The sequence below is a fragment of the Pinus tabuliformis genome, chromosome 6 (assembly GCF_031772625.1).
Source record: "Pinus tabuliformis cultivar Carrire ecotype Pingquan chromosome 6, CPIR1, whole genome shotgun sequence".
In the NCBI taxonomy this organism is placed as follows: Eukaryota; Viridiplantae; Streptophyta; class Pinopsida; order Pinales; family Pinaceae; genus Pinus; species Pinus tabuliformis.
The window spans coordinates 1,500,229,619-1,500,252,669 of record NC_142292.1 but is presented as its reverse complement, the minus strand read 5'-3'; the positions used below and the strand labels follow the sequence as shown (position 1 = coordinate 1,500,252,669).

Genomic DNA, 23,051 nt, shown 5'->3' with positions numbered 1-23,051 from the left:
ATGATCTTCATTGGCTTGGATCACATTGCTTGCTCTGGAAACTTTCAATTCCCAGAAGATCTGATATTTTTCTTTCACCGCATGGGCGTCTTCACGTGGGATAAGCTCATTTTAGATTGGAACGGCCCCTCTCCTGTTTGGAAGGATGCTCAAGCTATTGGACTCCCGGCTGCTCTCCATCCTTCTTGGAATCATATCAAAGCCTCTCTTCAGGTTTGTGGAATTGTTCGTGCAGGCACCTCTGATCATTTAATATGGTCCTTCTCCAACTCTTCGGCAGCTCCCAGAGTAAAAGATTTATATTCTGATTTCATCCGCTCAAAGGCTTTGCCTCCTCCTCCCATCTTCCCGGTTGTTCTTTGGAAAACTTGCTGCCCTCCCAGAATGACTTTCTTTGCCTGGCTGGTCTTCTATAACCGAAATCTGGCTTGGGACAATCTAAGGAAGAGGAATTGGCATGGCCCCAGCAGATGCTCGATGTGCGAGTCAGAAGAAGAGTCCAACCTACACATGTTTTTCCAGTGCAACTCCTTTCAGAAAATCTGGTATGATCTCGCCATTTATTTTGATTTTCCTCACAACTTCTTTGCTTCTGTTCATGCAGCCTTTCTTTGGTGGAGCTCTCAATGTGAATCAAGGCGTCCCCTCCTTGTCATCACGATTTGGTATGCTTGGAAGTGGCGGAACCATAAAATTTTTCGAGATTCAAAGTCTCCTCTCTCAGACATTGTGCATTGTATTCGCTCAAGTTATGATGCTTTATCTGGGAATCAGGCTTAAATTCTCGTCCACAGATTTGCTCCTGCTATGGTTATCTGGCCTAAATGATTTTTGTATATGTTCAATCAACCCTTTTCTGCATTTTTTGAGTCATGTGTAAGCACTGTAAATCTGTCTGATTTTTTCCCTCTCAACTTGATCTTTTCAAGTCCTATGTTTCCAATGTAGTTTTATATTGACTCAATATAAATATATCTCAGCTTTTTCTTCTGAAAAAAGAAATCATCCCATCCATAGCCATGCTGTAAATATTGTAAATATAGTTCCTCTCCTTGCATTAGAGCATGTCAGAAGCATTGTTATCGAGATAGTTTCCCTCTCTCAAATAAGAATTTTGGCAAATAAGAATTTTGGCACATACATTAGAGCATGTCAGAAGCATTGTTATCGAGATAGCTTCCCTCTTTCAAATAAGAATTTTGGCACAAAACAATTGATAATATAAATCATCCCATCCATGGCCATGCTGTAAATATAGTTCCTCTCCCTACATTGTCAAAAGCATTGTTATCGAGATAGTTTCCCTCTTTGAAATAAGAATTTTGGCACATACATTAGAGCATATCAGAAGCATTGTTATGGAGATAGCTTCCCTCTCTTAGATAAGAATTTTGGCACAACACAACTGTAGTATAAGTGTGGCTAAAGAGCCTAAATGCCTTGTTATCTCGGAGGAAGGGGATATAAAAGCAGTGAAATAATTTGTTGATAGCTTATAAATAGATATATTTTTCTCTTTTCATATGCTTTTGGGTTTGGATTATTAATCAATTTGTTATATTCTTTTCTAGACGAAATTAACTCACTTAACTAATTTATAATGAATAAAATAGCAAATCTTGAATTATTTATGGTGAATATAATAGAAAATTACAAAGAATTTTAATTTAATTATTATATGTCAATTTAAAAGAAATTATTATAATTTTATTTATTAGATATTTTTTTTGTGTACTAGCGGAATTAGCAAGGGCGGTGGTATCGTTCTCACTTTACACGGAGTCAAATCCCACCGACTGCCATTATAACCTCTAGGAGGAATCCCACTGGCTACCACTATAATCTCTAGGAGGAACCACCCAGCATGCAAGAATGGCCCTCGAGTAAGATGGGACTCGAACTCGTGACCTGCACAACCACACGAACGACTTAACAAATCGTTCGTTGGCCACAAAACCACACCTCTGCGAGCTTTTTATTTATTAGATATTAAATTAAATATAAACTAATATATATTTTTAATAAATTCTTATTTACTTTTATAGTATATTTTTTTAATAAATTCTCATTCACTTATATTTATATTAGTTTTTTAATATTATTAAAAAATAAATAAAAATTTAATGTGTTTTTATTTAACATGATATTTCTAAATTAAAAATAACTTTTTATTGAAAATGATAATAATTATTAAGAATATTTCAAATATTGTGTTTGAAATATTGAAATGTTTTTTTATGTTTTATTTATTTATATATAATATTAAAAAAAAATTATTTGAAATTTGAAATTTCACAAAAATATAAAGAATCTGTTGCTTAATCTTTAAAGTTCAGAAAAATTAATCAAAATAAAATAACGAATTGACGGATTGTGTACTAACGCTCCAACATACTTAAAAATATAAAAAGAGATTCTATCACTTCATGGTTGACAACAAAGTTCACGACGCTGACCAGCATAAATGCATGTGATTTCTTGATTGTGTATTTAATAAATTAATTTACGCATTGATTTTTTATATAAACGGTATTGAATATTTATATAAAATGTACTTAAGTGGTTGTTTTTCTTTTCTATATTCAAATTCTTGTAATCCATAATAAATCAAACAAAGTTTTTTTTGCTAGAAATTACATAAGAGAATTTTTTGGCCAACGCTTTTGAAACCAATAAATATGGTTTAAATTGTTAAACATATATTCATAATTTTAATGTTCATGCAAATGTTAGACGAAGAAACCATGGGCTTCGTCATGAAACCTCTAGACGAAGGAACCATGGGTTTCATCATGAAACACTGTACAGCTGGAGGACGTTAATAAGATAAGGATGCACATCACACAATTGCAGTCAATGCATGCACCACTTACTACTCTTTCCACGAAACGAAAGGTTTCACCATTAGGGAGACGAGATCGTATCAGAAGGGTTAGAGTTTCATCCACTAACCATTGGAATTGTTGTTAATGTTGGATTAATATGTGAGGAGAAGAGGCCACTTGTGTTGTCAATTGTTTTTTCTAACTTGTAGATAGTGCAATGCATCCTCAAATCATCTAGCTCAAATTGGCATATGAGAGGGATCTCTGAGAATAATGTTGTCAAGAAAATGAAATATTGACCAACAAAACTAGTTAGGAAGGTGATATTGAAATGCACCACAAAAATTCATACTATCAACCTTGAGAGGGGCACCATCTACTTATCCATAAATGAAGTCATCCTTACAAGTTTGGAGTGAATGTGCCTATATTGTGTACTTCATTCCCTACTATAGAGAACTTGAACACATATAGAACCTATGATGTGGAAAACACATGATAGAACCTATGATGTGGAAGCTACCCTTTGAGAGTCTAAACATTATTGTACCAAGATTACATCATGTAGCATTATGTTGCCATCCATGCATGACAAGTGTTGACCATAATGAGCTCATGGCATTGCCTGCTGTGAGATTTCTTGATTTGATTTAAACAAAACACTTCCTAATTTTTCAATTCATCATCTCTCAAGTTTAGGGTTTTGGGTACATGGTAAAACATAACTATGGAAAGTTATGCAAGCTCCCCAATTACTTATTGGGAAATTGAAGCGATGTTGGTTTCCTAGGGAAAGGGTCTTGAGTAAATGTAATTTATTATCAACAATGGCTCACTCAAGATAATCTATGAGAAAGGATTCAATAAGGAACTCAATTAGACTTCATTGTGAGACAAGAACACGGATGTGGTTTGCCACAAGGGAAACTAGGGCTACAGATAATGAGATCTATAGTTTATCATCAAAAAATATTACTAGCCTCCATCTAATTTTCTGACATACACTAGGACAGAAATACAAAATAACAATTTCCAGTTATAGCTGGCTAAACATCTTCTAGAAGAAACTAATTTACTAAAAGTAAAAAACATAAGCCAAAAGGTCAAGCAAATATCAATCATCATAGGATGTTACTTGGGTCGAATCCTAGGTGGTTATGCCTATTGGAGCTGGAGGCTTGAGGCCACATTGTAGATGATCTTCTATGTGTGCCATGTGAGCACTTAAGTTGGCTACGAAAGAGTAGTGGTGGCATTAGACTCGTCACATTTCATTAAGGCATGCTATGATTTCATTTTCTTCCTCGCACTTTTCTTTAAGTACCCTATCCAGGAGCTTCTTCATTTTCCAATAGAATTTGATGGAATTGAGGTATTAACTCTGCCTTACCTTAGTATGGCCAGGGTTAGGGACACAACTAGCTAATTCAATTTGGATTTCAAAGTTGAAGAGGGCTTGGTAATAATTAGTGGTTAAAGCTTATAACTTGTGAATTTCCTCTTGGATTTTAGGCAATGTGGAGGAATGGAAAATAGACATAGCTATTTGAACCTGTGTTTGAGCCCAAGACCTCCCCTGACGACCTCGACCTCTAAACCATTGGCGAGGGTGCTTATGCTGACGGGGCATAAAACTCAAAGGAAAGGTAAGCCCAGTGAAAGAAACCCCTTGTAGAGGGGAAGACCAGTGAGGAAAATGGAAAGAAACTAGGACAAAGTCATAAGAAAATTCATGGTTTGCTTCAAGGCTAGCCTAGGGATGGTATTAGCTAACAATGGGAAAGGAGGGGCTTACAAATGATAGCTCTAAGAAGGGTCAATCAGCCATAAAACATTGGGCATGCCAATTAGTTTCCTCACCACTGAGATGCTTTGCAAATCGAAAACAAAATTCCACCATGCAAATATAAAGAGGGTAAAAATTCTTCAAAGATTGGAAATACAAATATTTATTGCATAAATGTCAGCCCACCAGGCATTGAGCTACTGTAGGAAAGACATGCTTCTTCTCCAGATACTGCCCATTCTCAATTAGACCCCCACTGCGACCACTTCCAAAATCCAAGGGCTCGCTATGACTACAATTACCTCCCAACTCCAAGCTGGAATTGTTGTCATAGAGTGTACCATGAAGGCCAACCTCTGGGGGACTAGTACCTCCATGCACTAGAATGTCCACAAAGCTAGCGACGTGGTGGAAATATCCCACCCATGGTTGGTAAACGCCACTAAAGTTGTAGAAAAAACATGGAGCCATGACAAAAGGGTCAAGAGCTCACAATCTGAATGAGAGATGTCATCTTAATGCAAAGGGATGTGAAGATGATTTACATGTGTGAGTGCATGGGGTGAGATAGCCATGCCATTTCTCTCCTAAATGCGATGGGAAGTAACAAGGTGGTGGAATTTTCTATCCATTGACATTGTTTACAACAACCCAATTAAAAGAAATAAAAGAAATATATTATTATTAGCCAAAGGCTTCCCATTTCAAAGTGGAGGGTGGATCATTGACATTTTTTATAAAACAAATTGGATGAGCAAGAATAAATCTAGGGTTAATATTCCACAAATATATTTTGTCTCACATGGATATCTACGTCTCTACTGCCTCTCGAGCATGAGGAGATGGCAGAAAATGTTACATCTTATTTTCTTAATTGAATTTTAGTAGGTTCGATCCCTCTCTCTGTCGGTAACATGGCAGAAGAGGAAATTGAAAGGACATAAACACTCTTGGTTGATGGCGGACATGTAATCTGGAATACCAAAGATGCATTTTGTAGGTCTCCTTTGGTATATGATGTCGGATCGAAAGCAATGATAAGGCATCTCATAGACGAGGCCAACATTGAAAGATTAGCAGTTCTTGTGACATAAATTAGCTTTGTGCTTCTATTGTTACTAGTTGAATGCTCACATTTATTGGTTTGTTGTCTAAACCTACAACTGACTCACTTTTGTATGTATGATTGCTGGGGTTGATATTCTATCTTGTAATTTTGTGTTTTGAGGCTTTTTTGGTTGTGAATGTTTTATATTGCTATTATCGTGGTGCAACTGAAGATGAAGAAAACATGTTAGTCCATGATTGAATATGATTATTTCAATTAATCACCATCTTTTAGTTGAAGCTGCACATATATTCTTTTGTACTGTATGTGGAATGTGATGATGGATTAATAGTCGCCCAAGTATAAGTAGCACTTATTTTGTGTTGTGTGATGATTAACAATTTTACATTTTGATTTTATATTTTTCTACAAATCATGCTCTAACGCCATGTAGATTTTCCTATAGATTCACAGGTCATGTAATTTCCTAAAACACAAGACAATAATCTACTCTACTCTCAAACAACAGAAACCAATGATCGATGAAAACAATAATCAGTAAGAGGAAGAACATCAATGGCACATAACACAATTGTTTCTTCAGGGAAGGCCACTACTCAAACCCTCACTATCTATTGCATTAATCAGAAATATAAGTGATAATACAAAGCTTGTTGTCACAAGAATAATTCCGCACCATTTTGATCAACTCTCTACCTCACAAGCCCGCACTAACTAACACTTAGCCAATTTCTCCTTCCTGCTGAGCCCCTATTTCCTTGTGTATTTCCCAAGAAGATAAACCCATATTTAATTGGGAAATCATGCTTCCAAAACTACACAATTCAAACTTAGGTCCATAACTGATTGCATGCATGATTGGATACAACTCAAAAAATCTTACAATTAATAGTACATTGTCCCTGCAATCTAGTCTCAAATGGGTCTTTCCCGAACTGACATGTATGAGTTTCTCATGAGGGAATCTTCAGTTAGATAGACTAGCACTTGGGGATGCACCAACTCAATATTAATCCTCTACTAGTTCCACAAATAGCTAAAACTAGTTTAACTAGCCATAACTCAGTCAAACTGAGTTATCTAATTACAACTCAAATAAACTCATTCTGGATCCCTAAAATTTAAGGATAACATATACACGACTACAAAAATACTTCCAACTTAAAATTCCTAAGACAATTAAGTCAATTAGGCTTAATTAAGTACTTACAAGCTGATATGAGAATAGAATTCAATTTTAGTTCTCAGTTTAATTCAAGGACAAATTAAACTACAATCTCTTGCTGCCATTTCTCAACACTCCCTCTCAACAAGAAAGAGATTATCATCTACCTTGATCGTGTCTCCGTGAAACTCGAATTTACATATTGACAATGGCTTTATCAAAATCTCAGCGTCTTTCTCCTCTGTGGGAATGTACTCCAACAAAATATTCAACCTCAATACACAATATCAAAGATGATGATATTAGATATCAATATGCTTGGAATGATCATGAAAAATAGGATTTTTGAAGAGTTTTATACAATTGTGATTATCGTGGTAAATCACAGTTGGATCCATCTGATGACCAAACAAACCAAATAGAATCTTCCTCATCCAGATGGCCTCACATGTTGCTGAAATTGTACCCATGTACTCTTTGTCTGCCGAACTAAGTGCAACCAATCTTTGTTTCCTATTGTACCAAGAAACTGTCCCTTACCTAATACTAAAGATCCATCCTAGTGTGCTTTTCCTGTCAGATGGACTCCCTGCCCAATCTGCATCAATGAAGCCTTGAAACTTCACTCCCTCTCTTTGTTTATACCACAATCCATACTGAGTAGTGCCCTTGACATATCTCTCAACACATGCTTTGTCACCTTCCAATACAAGTTGGTAGGCATAACCATTGCTTGACTAAATTGGTTAATTACGTAGAACATATCCAGTCATGTGTTCACTAAATAAACGATTGAACCCACAAGCTACCTATAAACAATAGCTTCTACGACTTCCCCTAAAGTAGCATACTCCTTCCGCAAGTTACCTTCTAGAAGAGTCTCCATGGGTTTGTTTATCTCCATGCTGAACCTCTTCGGTATCTCGTTGGCATGCTTTCCATGAGACATAAACAATTCCCCATCACCCTCCCATACTTCCATGCCCGAAAAGTAATGCATGAGCCTCATGAACTTCATGGAAAACTCTCTTGCAAGGTCTTTCTTGCAAGACTTGATTAGCTAATCATCACCTATCAAAATCAATCCGTCGACATATAACATAATGATCAACAATTTACTTTCCACCACTATGTGGTACAGGTTCGCATCCGCTTCACTCTTCGGGAAGCCCAACCTGGTCAAGTGGTTATCGATCCTGGTGTACCAAGCATGGGGTGCATAATTCATCCCATATAACACCCTCTTGAGCTAGCACACATGTGACTCATGGTCGAAGGTATCAAAACCTTCACGCTGTCCTATGTACACCTCTTCCTCAATCGTGCCATTAATTAAGGTTGTCTTTACATCCATCTGATGTATATTCCAACCCATGTGCGCTGATAGTGCCAATATAGATCTGATCGATGAGTACCTTGCAACATGAAAAAAGGTCCCATCATAGTCAATCCCCTCTACCTATGAAAATCCACGGGCCACAAACCTGGCCTTATGCTTCTCCACACTACCATCTGCAGCTTGATTTACCTTGTAAAGAAATCGGGAGCTCACCACTAACTTGTGCTATGGTATGGTCTTGGGACCACATCCCAAACACTATTACCAACTATGGAGTCATAATCCTCCTCCATGGCATCAACCTAAACCGGTTTTTGTACTTCCTACTCAAAGGAATATGGATTTGTCTCAATACATCTGGTCATAAGAGCCATGTATCAAGTGGACCTCTTAAGTGACCTCCTCTCCCTGCGCTCAAATGTGGGTGCTCCTACATTCTCCTGTGCACCATGCAATGACCTGTAAGCTTATCTGGTGCAATTTCTCCCATATTTGGAAGACTCTGCCTCAATTGTTGCCTTCACTCTCGGATCCTCTGCATGTGGCTACACTACATCAATCTGAGGCTCCTCAAGCTCCCTCTCAATGGAAACTCACATGGCCTTCTCCTCATCGAATATGACATTGTTGCGAATGACTGTCATCCTACTGGTCGACAAGTACACCCAATAGTTGTGAGGTGTATCAGTGTACCCCACAAATATCCCCAACTTTGTTGTTGGCTCAAGCTTCTTCCATGCATCTTTGGTCACATGGAAATATACTGATGGCCCAAAAATCGTGAAGTTACCAACATCTGGACTCTTACCGGAATAAGCATCCTCTAGTGTCGTCATACCAGTATTCGATGTGGGGTATGATTCTGCAAATAAACTGATGTGTTGCATGCCTCAACCCACAAGTGTAGTGGTAGACCCTGATCATGAAACATCACCTGTACTGACCCTAAAATGATTTTTTTCTTCCTCTCAGCCACCCCATTATGTTGTGAGTTATGAGGTGCCTCTCCCATTTAATCCCTTTTGTTGCACAGAAGTTATTAAACTCATTTCAGACATACTCACCACCATTATCAATCCTTAGAGCTTTAGCCTTCGTGCCAGACTCTTTCTCGTCCAATTCTTTAAATTCACAAAACTTTGTGAAAGTTTGATCCTTCTTCTGCATGAAAAATATCCAGCATTTAGGAGAAAAATTGTCAACAAATATAACATAATACCTATGTTTGGTTGCGGATGCTGTCAAGAATGGTCCACACACATTTGAATGGAGTCACTCCCGAATCACCTCTGCTCAATTGTCTTTTTCATGAAAAGAAGCCTTGGTGTATTTTCCCAAAGTACACCCCTTGCATGTATCAACTTGCTCTAGCGTACCTTTCGGAAGACAAGTAGAGATTTGTTGCATGATTTTCAAAGCCCCATGATGCAAGTGGCCCAATCGCCTCTCACACAACTCACCAATGTCTTGGCTTTGCACCTTCTTTTCTTTCATGCTCAAAGCAGCACAATCATCTACCTCTAGCTTATAGAGATTCTTAACTTGGATCCCTATCTTCTTTACTTTCCCTGTGGATATGTGTGGAAGGAACACCTTCCTTTTCAATAAAATCACATCATAGCCTCTAACCTCAAGCATGGAGACTGATACTAAGTTCTTCTTCAACTCGGGCACATACATAACATCCCTCAAGGTGAGAAAAGCACCCTACTCCCTTTGGAAAGTAACTGCCTAATCAATTAGCATTATACCTCCCTTCATCACCCATCTTAATATGCATCTGGAGATCTTTCTCCTCCAGGTCAATGAAGAACTCCTTGTCACCAGTCATGCGGAATGAAGCTCCATTGTCAAGATAACATACACTACCCATTATTGATGCCACCATGCATGCAATGAGAGTAAAGTCCAATTCAAATTGAAAGGCCAAAGCCTCACCTGCTGCTCCTCTTTAGGACTTCTTCTTGGAATTCTTGAGCACACAATTTGTAGCAAAATGGCTCAGGTTGTGACAATGAAAGCACTTAACTTTCATCATGTCTTTCTTCTTACATCCATAGAAATAATCCGATTTGGAATGGGATGCCTACGCTTTCCCTTTCGTTGCCTTACTAGCTAAGGCATAATTTTCCTCATCATCAGTCTTTGATGAGGAACCGTCTCTGGTGTTCCTTCTGATCTCCTCTTGCATCAAAGTTGACCACAGTCGTTACCAATATGGTAGCTTCTCCCTCCCATTGACAAGTTCCTAATAGCTATTCCAACTCTTGGGAAGGCCTAGGAGATCTAGGCTCACCATATCATCCTCATCAATGGTTATTCCAACACTTCCAAGCTCATCATGATAGTGAGTTGACTTGGTCAAGTATTTTGGATTGGTCTCACCTTTCTCCATATTGATTTTTCGAAGTTTGTCTTTCAGTGCCAACTTCCTATGGTCACTGTTGTTATGGAATAGGCCTGTCAATTCTTTCCACATAGCATACAGAGTTTCCTTCCCATGGAGACTTGAGACAATGTGGTCTCGAACTCCCTCGCGGATTATCTGCCTCGCCATCGCCACACACTTCTACCATTTGGCTAGATTGTGTGCATCCAATGTTGCTGGCTTAGGAATGTGTTGATCAAAAAATTCCTTCAAGCCATTATCCTCCAAGATAACCTCCATTATTTCCTTCAATTCTATATAATTGAACTACCGTTGAAGGCATACTTGAGCCACAAACTATAGAATGCCATCTGTCAATCCTGAGGTATGTATTACAAATTCGAATTTCTTCTGTAACCCAAAACTCAAAACTTTGAAATCTCCTTTAATATACTGTATTTAGCTCCGATACCATGTAGATTTTTATACAAATCATGCTCTGATGCCATGTAGATTTTCCTGTAGATTCATAGCTCATGTAATTTCCTAAAACGTGAAACAAGAATCTACTCTACTCTCAAACAACAGAAACCAATGATCGATGAAAACAAAGTCAACAAGAGGAAGAACATCAATGGAACATAACACAATTGTTTCTTTGGGGAAATCCACTACTCAAAACCCCGAATATCTATTGCATTAATCAGAAATATGAGTGATAATACAAAGCTTGTTCTCATAAGAACAATTTCCCACAAGTATGATAAACTTTCTGCCTCACAAGCCCACACTGACCAAAACTTAGCCAATTTTTGTTGCTTGTTGAGCTCCTATTTCCTTGCATAATTCCCAATAGGTTCAACCCATATTTAATTTGGAAATCATTCTTCAAAAACTATGCAATCCAAACTTTGGCCCATAATTGATTGCATGCATGATCTGTACAACTCGGAAAATAATAAAATTGATAGTACACTGTCTATGCAGTCTAGTCTCAACTGAATCTTCCTATGAACTAACATGCATGAGTTTCTCATGAGGGAATCTTCAGTTAGCTAGAATAGAACCTGAGGATGCACTAGTGAACCAACTCACTACTAATCCTCTACTAGTTCCACAAATAATGAGAACTAGGTTAACTGACCATAACTCAGTTAAATTGAGCTATCTAAGTAGAACTCAAATAAACTCATCCTGGACCCCTAAAATTTGGGGAGAACATATACATGAATACTATGAGAATAAAATTAGATTTTAATTCTCAATGTAATTCAAGGACAACTTAAAGTAGAATTTTTTGGTGCCATTTCTCAACATTGATCCCTTGTATATATCAACCGTCTTAGAGAACTTTTAATTTATGTTAGTTTTGGTGATCCTTTATCTGATTATATGCTTATGTTTTTTAGGCGAGTGATGATAACAATGTCATGCACCAATCTCAGGGTTTCTAGGCTGAAAATATCCACCACAAATATCTATTTGAGGCCCTAGTGCAACTCACGACTTCTACCCTTCTATTGCAAAATTGATCCTTCTGGTTTAGATGTGAATTGTTATAGCTCAAACATTATCAGAAAGAATTTTTTAGTGACTAATCGTGTGTTGATGCTAGGTTGTTGCACTTATAAAGAGGGAATGGGTTCACTTGCTTCATATTATTTTTGCATTAATAAACGTTTTTGAAGGAGTAGATTTTGTTGGAAAATGTAACTAGGTTCAGTCTTCATTAATTGTATTTGAGTCATCTTGTAATGTACTTGTCAAAAGAAAGAAAAAATAATTGTTATTATTGATTTAATTGACTTACTAAAGCATGGATTTCATGCTTAGGTCAATTGGTATAGGTCAATCCTCCATTGTAGGCTTTATGATTATTTATATGGGTCAAAGTCAATTTTTTTATTGGTTAAATATTCCTCCATAAAGTCTCCTTCTACTGACTTCAATAAAATCATCATCAAGTCAGCTCCATCTAACTGAACTCAAATTTGCATCATCATAAATATAGACATTGTTGTTCATGAAGTAATTTCAACTCTTTTATTATGGACAAACTACTATATATACTAGCCTATACCTCGCTCCATAGCCCATAAAAGAAGCTCGTATATATCTCAAGAAAAGGTTCGGATTATCTTTGAAATTACAGTTCAAATAAAGTAGTGTAGATTTTGGTGCAAATACATTAAGAAGGATTCAATGTGACAAGAGTGAGAAGGCTTGTTCTTTTGACAGTTTCAGTGACATCTTAGTGAGCAGTTCAGGTTAGAGAGAGGATGTTTTAGTGTCACAATAAAGCTCATATTAGGAAGAGGGATGGTAAGCACAATTTAGTGCTATTACTAAATGGTTTCAGTGTTGCTACAAGGACAAGGTCTAGATGCAGTAAATAAGGTTTTGGTGGTGCCAAAGTGACCAGGTCTCACAGTTAGATGATTTCGTTGCTAGCATAGTGATAAGGACTCGTGCTATCACAATTACAAGGATGACTTGACGGAGGATGTCTTAGGTCTATATTGTAAGGGTATTGATCGTCTTATTTTGAATGTATTGAATGAAGAATTTTGACCGAGTTTTCCCCAAAGGGTGGGGCTTTCCCCTCCGAAGGTGCCTACATCTTGTGTACTATTTTATTTGTTGCTTGGCATTAGTCTTCATGATAAGAAATGATAAATTGAAAGAACTAATAATAATAATGAAAACACCACAAGATAATGTCATTAATAACGAAAATCATTTAATTGCCAACTCCTTGGATTTTCCAATTCAGGTTGTCAAAATCTGATTTATTTTCTTTATTTTCTGTTTTGATGGCTTGAGTTCACTTGTGCATCGTGTTAAATTATTCTTAAATTTAATTGAAACCTTATTCAATCCTATTAGTTCAATTTCATCTATTTATGGGGATTGAGAATATACTTTTTTGTTTTGAAATTGGGTTGCATTTCAATATTCCTCATTAGTTCAAATCCTGCTTACCACTACTGGTTTTCTTCAGTAAAGAGAACTTCTGAATTAAAGTGTTGTCTGCAATATGCCCATCAATACGTGAGAAAATAATGTTTCATGGACGTGCATGATGGCCATAATGAGAATGTGGAGTTATATTTTTAATAAAAGAACCGCAATTCTATTATATATTGTTGTGTACTTTTACTATAAGTATCTAGCAGTATTATTTCCTTCTCTATTTCCCAAAAACTCAAGATTATAACTTCAGAAAACAAAACTGTAATCTCTTAATCCATTTGTAAATCGAAATCTGTCATTATAACCCACAGTAAAATCGAAATTCATCATTACAACCCACAGTATAATCGTAATTCGTCATTACACAGCAAATTGAAAATTTCCATAGTCAAAAGTGGACTAATTTGAGTGACCTGTATAATTAAAGGCACCTACGAATTTATAACAAGATACGGTCGTTTATTTCTGGTTCGACTACAAACAAAATTATTTTTTCCACCTCATCTGGTGTTGTTAATCTCATGGGCAGGGTGGTTTTGTCATACTTACATTCACCAGCCATACTTACTTTCTTTTTGAAGGAACATATGCGACTCTCTCTCTTGCTCACAGCTAAAGCCAAGGAAAATATTTAAGTAGAAGATAACCGAGCCATATTTCAGATGGGGCTCCTAGACCAAATAGTGCGAGGTATAATTGGGATTGCATATTGGGGAGACCCCTTTGAATGTTGGTAGGTCGAACACTATCAACAGTTATGGCACTAGAAGGAGGGTTGGCCAGTTTTTTATGGTTGATAATGCCACACACCCACATCATTCTCCTTCCAAACAAGGAAAAAACATTCCTAACACCTATCTGAATCATATTCCTAAAATAGGTGAAACTTCTCAACTCGGCATAGATCCAAGAAATTCAACCTATAACCCAATGGTTTGTAAAATCCATTAGATTAATTCCCAGAGCACAAAATATTCCTCATTTTTTTAAGATAAAAGAAACAAAAACTACCTGCATAGTGGTTTCTACAGTGGAAGATTTAGTTTTTGCGTCTCTTGAAGAGTTAGTAGAATTTGTAAATGATACAAAACATATAGATCAACTTCCACCCTTCAGCCAAGGGTACAAGGATAACATTGTGCTTCCAGATGACATTTTCCACTGGGTAGGCGGTCTCGAAGAACATTCCTCATATTATAAAGAGGAGGAAGAGAACAAAGACGAGAACATGGTAAACCAAGATCTAGATTGGATGTCTCAGGGCCCACTTGCTCTTCTAGGTATTTTACATAAGATGCCAATACACCCGGAAAAGTTTTTAATGAAACATGACCCTAAGAAGTCGATCAAAGCAGAAAAACATTTGGATAATTTCTACCTACATCTGTAGATGCTCGAGGTACATTATGATGATGTTTCATATAGACTTTTTCATTGTACCTTATATAGTAGATAATTTTTTTAGGATTATAGTCTTCATGTGAATTCACTTCAGAATTGGAGGGGTTTTAAAAGGATTTTCCTTGACACGTTTCGTGACAATAAAACTAAGACCATGTTATTAAAGGAGTTAGGTGTTATAGACATTTTTGGGCACTGCGACCCCAATCATATATGTCCACAAACCAAGGGCTTCTAAGTCCTTAAAAGTGTTGCTTCATGCCCTAAGGGAACAAGGTCAGCTGATTACATCATCTCCCAGAAGTTCTCCACAAACAACTGCTCAGAACTGGTCAAAACTGGACCATACAGACTGCGCAGTGCAGAGGTTGCGATGCATCTCACCTGCTCAATGCAAAAAGTGTGATGCATACTGGAAAGCCCTTCTGTAGGGTGCGATGGGCGAGAGTAGACAAATAGCAGAGATAGTTTGCAAGGTGGATGATCATGGAATCTTCCAAAAACTTCTCCTATGACACTTGCCTCTCTGAATTCACCCAGGGATGAGTAAGAGACCATCAATCTCCAAGTGGAATCAAGAACTATCAGAGAGAAGAAACTAATCAAAATCCCAGAAGCTGACTCACCCCCTACAATCATCTATATATGGATCCCTCATCACAGAGATCCAAAGGGCTGGAATCTTGTATCTTGTAAGGAAGTGTTGTTGGTTTCTTGGTGCAATATCATAGTGTTGGGTGATCTAAGTTTTTCATGAGGTGAAGAAGGGCTTTCATGCTGGGCGGATGACGTTGGGTCAGAACAATGGGTTGTAATCCTCTTTGCTATTCTTGATATTAATAAAGCTATTCAAGTTTTTCTCCACATTCTTGTATGTTTAATGATATATGCATTTGTGTGGTCAATATATATCTGATCCTATATTGTTTATGACATGGTTTGACCATTTCATGCCTAAACCTCCTCTGAACACATCTCCTTACTTCTTGGTATATGTAAAATAAGTTGTTCTACCACCAAACATATATTTACTTGCCCTTCAACTTTTGCAAGAATCTCTAGGTAAGTCATTCCTATTTGTTTAGAGTAGGATAAGCACTCTTCTCAAGCTACATGAAGAAAGAAAGAAATATTTTTTTTCTCTCCACTAGAGTCGTATCAAGATATGGTTTGAAAAAAAATTTGTAGGGAAAAATGAATTCAGCGTGAGTGACCTAGACTTGAAGTGGGATAAATCCCACAAAGACAAAGGTAAACATACTGAGTTCCAAACCCTGTGGATCAAGCCATACATTGTGCAAGAGAAGCTTACCCATCACACATATCATCTTCAATATTTAGATGGGAAGACTTTTTCTCTTCTTGTTAACGACCAATATTTAAAACAATACTTTCAGTGATGGTCTAGGGATATGCTATATGCTATGTACATAGTCTATCTTATTCAAACTCGACCTCATATCTGAGACTTGGTTCGCTTAAAACCCACTCGACCTAGTTCTCTAATCAAATGGCACTTATTTTGGCCCTTAGAATATAAATCCCTTTATAAAAATTGATCATAGTGGGAGGAGTTAAAAAGGGAAGTCCCTCTAAATGACGAGGCCTATTGTCTAGTATCATAATTCTAACTTGCTTGCACAAATTTTAATGGCATATACTGCAAACCGCTGAAGAACAGTTAGATGCTCAAAAGCCAAAAATTGGCCTTTGTTGATAAAAAAAATAAAAATTCTAAGCATGCTCATTTAATTTCACGTGGGCATTGTCAAATGTTTGGTATTGATTAGAGTTAAGCTTCATATTCGAACTGCAAGAACAAAATGGTTTTATTTTTTGCGTTTGTCTGTGAAGACTTTTGACATCATACCAAGCATGGACTATATCATGACATAATCGATATACTTGAATAGACCGCTTTCTCTTAGGTTAACTTACATGGTTGAGGAACTAATCTTTTGAGACTCAAAAGAGTGGTTAATGGTACATTGTGTGGTTAGGGATATCTTTTGATATTGAAAAATGTCAAGTCAAATTCCAAGGAGGAAGGCATTAAAAATCAATTTGTACAAATATGTTTTGAGAGCCTTTAGAAACATTCACACATAAACATTTGAGAAACATATTAAATTGAAACAAATATATTCCCAATACACGGGAAATGCATTGCCTCCTTGTATGTAGTGGTGCTTTTGTGGCATAATTGACATATTCAATAGTTGATTTTTCCAAGCTTACTTTGGAAATGTTTGTATTTAAGAAACAGTATCGATGTTTCAACATACACATTTGTTGTTTGTGATAGACTTCGTGGCAGTATACACTAAATCCACAATGAACTCATGGATTATTCATTGTGAAAATGTTGTTCTTTATTGACAATTTACATCAGGGTTTTGAAATTAGCTAATTGCAGGGGAAGGGATAAGTGTCTTTGAAATCTTTGTTGGTCACAATCTATACCATATATGTCAAGAAACCAAGAAATTTATATCCTATTGGGATAAGTGTATTTGAAATCTGTGCCGGTGACACACTATAACATATATGTCAAGAAGCCAAGAAATTTATATCCTATTGGCTTACATAATTTTGAAGAAGTCAACTAGTCACACTAGCTATAACATATATATCAAGTAATCAAGAAATTTATCTCATAGTGCGTTATCTGTTAGTAACCCCTTAAGTGGTTACAGTACTGCCTCATCTTAACATTGGCTGCAGGTGCATCATTTTCTAATTCAAATAAAGAAGGGCTACATATTACAAGAATTTTTTTCATTACTCTGTGTAATTTGGGGAACTATAATTCTAGAACAATGAGTGCCTTTACACATTCTTTAGAGTCTCACTTGCATATATTTAATTGTTGCATTATTGTGATAATTATTGGCAACATCACGAGATTTTCAACACAGTGATAATATTGCCTTTGTGTATCATGATTCATGATAATGACATTATTTTACAATATTTTGCTGATATTTTCAGATTTTTACTGATTATATTTTATTATTATATTTTTTTCCAAATTTAGCTTATATTTCTGATATTTTCCTTGATATACTGTGGATAAGTTATTTTCTGGGCTTCCTTTGACTTGGTGCATCCCTTGGTTCATTTCAACTTTCATTACATATGAGCAATGTATTAGAACCAGAACTACCTGAGGGTTGGACTAGAATTATGCTAGAATAGGCTGGAAAACTTGGTTGAAGAGCTGGTAACAACTAGTTCATGAGGATTGGACAAGGTTTGCTCTGGGATGGAACAGGACTGAAATTTCGTTTGGGATTTAATCAGCCAATTGGTCTTGTTGCATGGGGAGTGAACTAGTCTAGATGGGTTGGTTCTGGTCTGGTCCATCTGTTCTGATAAGATTGCGTGTGAGTACCTTTTTCTTGGACCTTGCATAATTGATCTCTAATAATACCATCGTTTACTTGGTTATGTGATTCTCTTTCAACTCATTGTTGCATAAAACTTTAGGTGCCTTCAGTAATCATTTTCATCATTTTACGCTGACCATTTCTTAAGGACAAGCTATTGTTGGTACTGAACCTAGTACATATATTTTAAGATACCTAATGTTGGTTTTTCTTAACAAATTTACCATGAATTTTTATAAAAGTTATGTTGAAATTGGTGTATGGTTGTATGTGTTTTTTTTTTTTTTTTTGAAAAAAAGGTGTAATTTCATAAATATAACAAAATTACATACATGTGTGCTTATGGCATGCTGAGATATAAGCATAAACAGTCACTGAGTCCATCATATCTCTTCGACAACAACAAGAGATAACATCTGAACAGAAAAAATAAATTATAGCTTTTAGCTTCATCAAGACTATATATCAAAATACAGATTCATACATACTCCAGATATTACATATCACATAGCTATAAAAAACTTGACAAAATTGTAAGAAACTGGGGAAAAACTATCATTCTTGAGTTGTTGCTGAATCATCCACCTGTAGCCCTTCAATGAAGGTTCTATATGATAGAAGCTAGTGGAGGTGTTGTCTACCTATTTACTGATTTTCCAGACTCCCAGAGCCTATGAAGAACCTACTTGAGAGAGAGAGTCTTCCTCCCTATAAATATGGTGACAAATAATCTGATTAAAACATTGTTTAAGCAAAAGAGCCTCCTCAAGGATGGGGAACAGTGTGTGAATGTAACAACACTGCAAATCATTAAACCAATTGATAATGACCATATGATTACCAAAGATCTGCAGTTATAGAATTTCCTTTCAATGGAAAATAGAAGGTATGATGGTACGTGTTAGATTACATCTCAAAGAGTTTTGTTGAAGCTGCTTTGATGGTCCATCTATTTTGTTTATGATATTATCCTGAATTATTATGTTATCCCATCAGTTTTTATAGCCAATATTTTCTTCTTTTCTTCTTGTAATGATCATGTTTTATCTTGGTCCCCCACAATGAATTCATTGATGAAGCAACATCCCTAGTTATGTTTTCTATGAATTCTGTATAGAGTTTGAAGTCATAGGAACATGTGAAATCGATGGTTCATGAAGACGAGTTTCCTAGGATAGGTTAAAAACTTTCAGGAGCATGTGCAAGATAAAATGTTTGGACTCTTGGAGCAATGGTTAGACAAACTTTTAGCACTATCAGAAACCCTCTGTGCTAGTTGTGGTTTTGCGTTTGCCATCCTGATAAGTTACTCTAATTTCTTTGTAACTGGATATCAGATTTTATTTTGGAATTGATGTGGCAGTGTAGGTCCATTGACTGAGCAAACAAGAAGTGTAATTTGATGATGATTGATACTGGAGTCAGTTGACATTGAATATCACATTGGGTTTTAGGATCTTGGCCAAGATAACATGTTTCGAGTGATGCTTAGATACATTTTTAATACTATCAGAAACCCCATGTACTAGTTTCTTTCTAATCCTCCTCCAAATACTCATCATGCATATGGATAAGAAACTTAGCATCATTCCAGATGGAGCAACCACATTTTGCCTTGAATAGCACTACCATTGACCATGAGCTGCATGGGTTTGAAACTGCTGAAATAGGCAGATTGAAATTAAGTCTAATTTGAAACATTCTCAGAATATCTATCCTCATATGTTGTTCACTCACCTTGTGATCCATCTTATCCTCATTTGCTGGGATAACTCCTTTGCATGTTTTGACTCACTGATAAGAGTTAGGCTAATCTGTGACCTTCTTGTCCTGTCTAGAAGCCTGCTATAACTCAATGCTAACTGTGGTTTAAACTTACAGAACATCATACTTAGAAAATATTTAAAATAGAACTTAAACTTCCCTTCTGCATGCTTCATTTAATGGATAAGGTATAAAGTTATTCGGTGTTGTGCCCTCCACCTGTGCAATGCAACTGAAATTTTCACTAGATAAGACGTAAGTTTACAACCTAAATGTATGTCAATCACTTTCTCTAATGCACATTCTTCAAATAGCAGACAACTTTAACTAGCACTGGGAGTGTACGCACACCTCCACTCAAGCTTGTATAAACCTTTGATGTGAAAAGAACATAACAGACAAAGGTGCCAATTCTCCATCACCATATATACATCACATGCTGTCATGAAAAGTCCTGATGATGCTTGAGACAACAAATGCAACATTAACTTCAAAGTATAAAGGCCGAAGCAATGAAGAAGCTGTGGGAAAAACAACTCACTGTGGGTAATTAATTTTATATTGCACTAGTAAACCATGAACCTGCCAGTAGATCCTAAATCCTAACCTGACTAGCACATTGCATTTTAAGACTATTTATCTTTTCTACTTCTATCAACTAGCCCCTAGTCTATTTTTTTCACCCATGTTAATGTTACAATATTCAATACATCTTGCAAGATGCATCTGCATATATATATATATATATAGATATATATATATATATATATATATATATATATATATATATATATATATATATATATATATATAGATATATATATATATATATATATATATATATATATATATATATATATATATATATAGATATATATATATGTACATATTGATGTGGAAGAGGATACAACCATGAGTTTTTCTTGCAAAATTGTTGTTGAACTTGACCTTGTTGATTAAGACGTTACAAAGATTACAAATTACATTGATAAAGAAATCCTTGATTTGGTACTTGATTGGAAAGCAAGGGTAGCAATAGATGATGACTAGTCTTTCTATGGGCATAACAATTCCACTTACAAAACAAGTGAAACTTGCTGGTGGAATTATAGTGATCACCTCTTTAGTATCTCTTCTTAGGATTCTTTGATGGAATACCCAAAGTCTCATAACTATGTTGACAAGAAGTCAAAAATAATGCCTTTTACTTGAGTTGAATGTGTAGCCATGCATGATTGCTTTGAAGGAGTAACATTGGAAGTTGACACAAACAGATTTTTCTTCATAAGTGGAAGAGAAATCTTGTACAATTTCAATCAAATCATTAGATGTTCTTCATCATGATTGGGTCAATGGAGAGGATCTAGTTTCATCTGGATCTTTATGTCACATGGTTCAAGGGATAACAATTTTGAATATTCTTGATTACGTCTAATATCCTGAAGCACTGATAACACAAAGGATGTATTTCCATGAAAACCTGCAAATCCTCTAGAAAAGATAGGATATGTAGATAAATTTGGAGAATGTTGGAGCCATGGAATATCTGAAGGGTTTAACCCTATTAATAATTGTCAATGCCTTAGATCTATCCAGAAACCTATGTTTCAAGTTCAGATGACTATCATTAGTAAATGTTTTATCTAGTAAAGATGAAGATTTGACTAATAAAGAACCATGATTATTAGCAATCAAACATTAGAAGTCACTAATGGAACTATAGAGAAGACATGGGCATTGCCTCTTAGAAATAAAAACTGATTTGAAAACAAAATACCTCTCAAACATCTTTAGATAAGAATAAATTCAATCCTGAAATACATTTTTAAGATTAAAAAAGGAAGTCAATGGGAAAGCTGGCAGAGTTGGTATATTAGGAAGGGTTCAAGATTTTGCAGCCATTAAACAACTTGGATCTAATGTTTAGGGAAGAAGAATTTCCAACATTGCAAGTCATATATTATCACTTAAGGATCTAGTAGCTAGTTATCATTTTCTAGGTCTAAGGAAACTTGCAATTCACTAGTTATATATCTGTTAATTGCTCATATAACCACCTACGGGGATAACTTACTTATATGAAAACAACCCTTCAAGAAGTGATCTTGTTATGAATAAGTAATACAATAATCCCATTGCATCCTACAGAGAATCTAATATGCTTCTATTAATAATTAGTGATATTCAGTTAGGCTATAGGTCCTTACGTGGATATCTGGCAATTGGAGATATAGAGATAATCAGATTGCACATTTAGTTTCCAAGTCTTCTACCTATTCCACTAAATTCATGTCAGTTAGTTTGGGTTTCATGCTCCTAAAACCAATCCTAGAAATTGACACAAAGAAAAATATCTTCACCCTTTTTTGCAAAGACTATTTCTTAGCCTGAAGTGCTGCACTTTCTTGTCTAAACAGTTTATTTTCAAGGGCTTCTTGTTGGAAACCTATCATTCGAGAAGTAAAGTTTCATTTTGAGATTCAACCTGACCTTTCAATTATATTTTCATTTTGTACAAAAACAACTCAACCTTTTATAGAAAATACAAAGTTTTGACTGATAACAAAGGTAAAGTTGAACCCAGCTCAAACATATAGTCATCCAAGTGAAAATCTTAAATTAATGGGAAAGTTTGTTAGAAAATAATGTACTTGGAGTTTTCTCAATGGTTTGATTGCATTTTGTAATTTCATAGTTTTGAGAGGCAACTTTTTCTTGTATGCAACCCATAGCTTCTTGAGCCTTTAAATGATAATCCTCCAAAGAAGCACTACAATTTATTTAGATATACCTAATGCCAAATGTAAAATTAGACAAGTTGAACATTAAACTGCTTTGTTATACATATTATAAATTAATCAGTTTCTTTGTTGACAAATTCAAAGAATGTGCCTCCAGTAATCATTAAGAAGGTATGTTAGGAGTTCAAATGCACTAGTCAGGACAAAGGCTATCAAATTGTGTTTTAAATT

The 23,051-nt window shown here is 35.9% G+C and overlaps 1 non-coding gene and 1 pseudogene across 1 annotated transcript; both read left to right on the top strand.

The window, feature by feature from the left end:
* LOC149264351 (uncharacterized) lies at positions 1 to 22,105 on the top strand (annotated as a pseudogene).
* LOC149264352 (small nucleolar RNA U31b) lies at positions 5,990 to 6,076 on the top strand. The gene has a single exon (XR_016261427.1). It is a non-coding gene; the product is annotated as a small nucleolar RNA U31b (small nucleolar RNA).
* Positions 22,106 to 23,051: the final 946 nt, after the last annotated feature.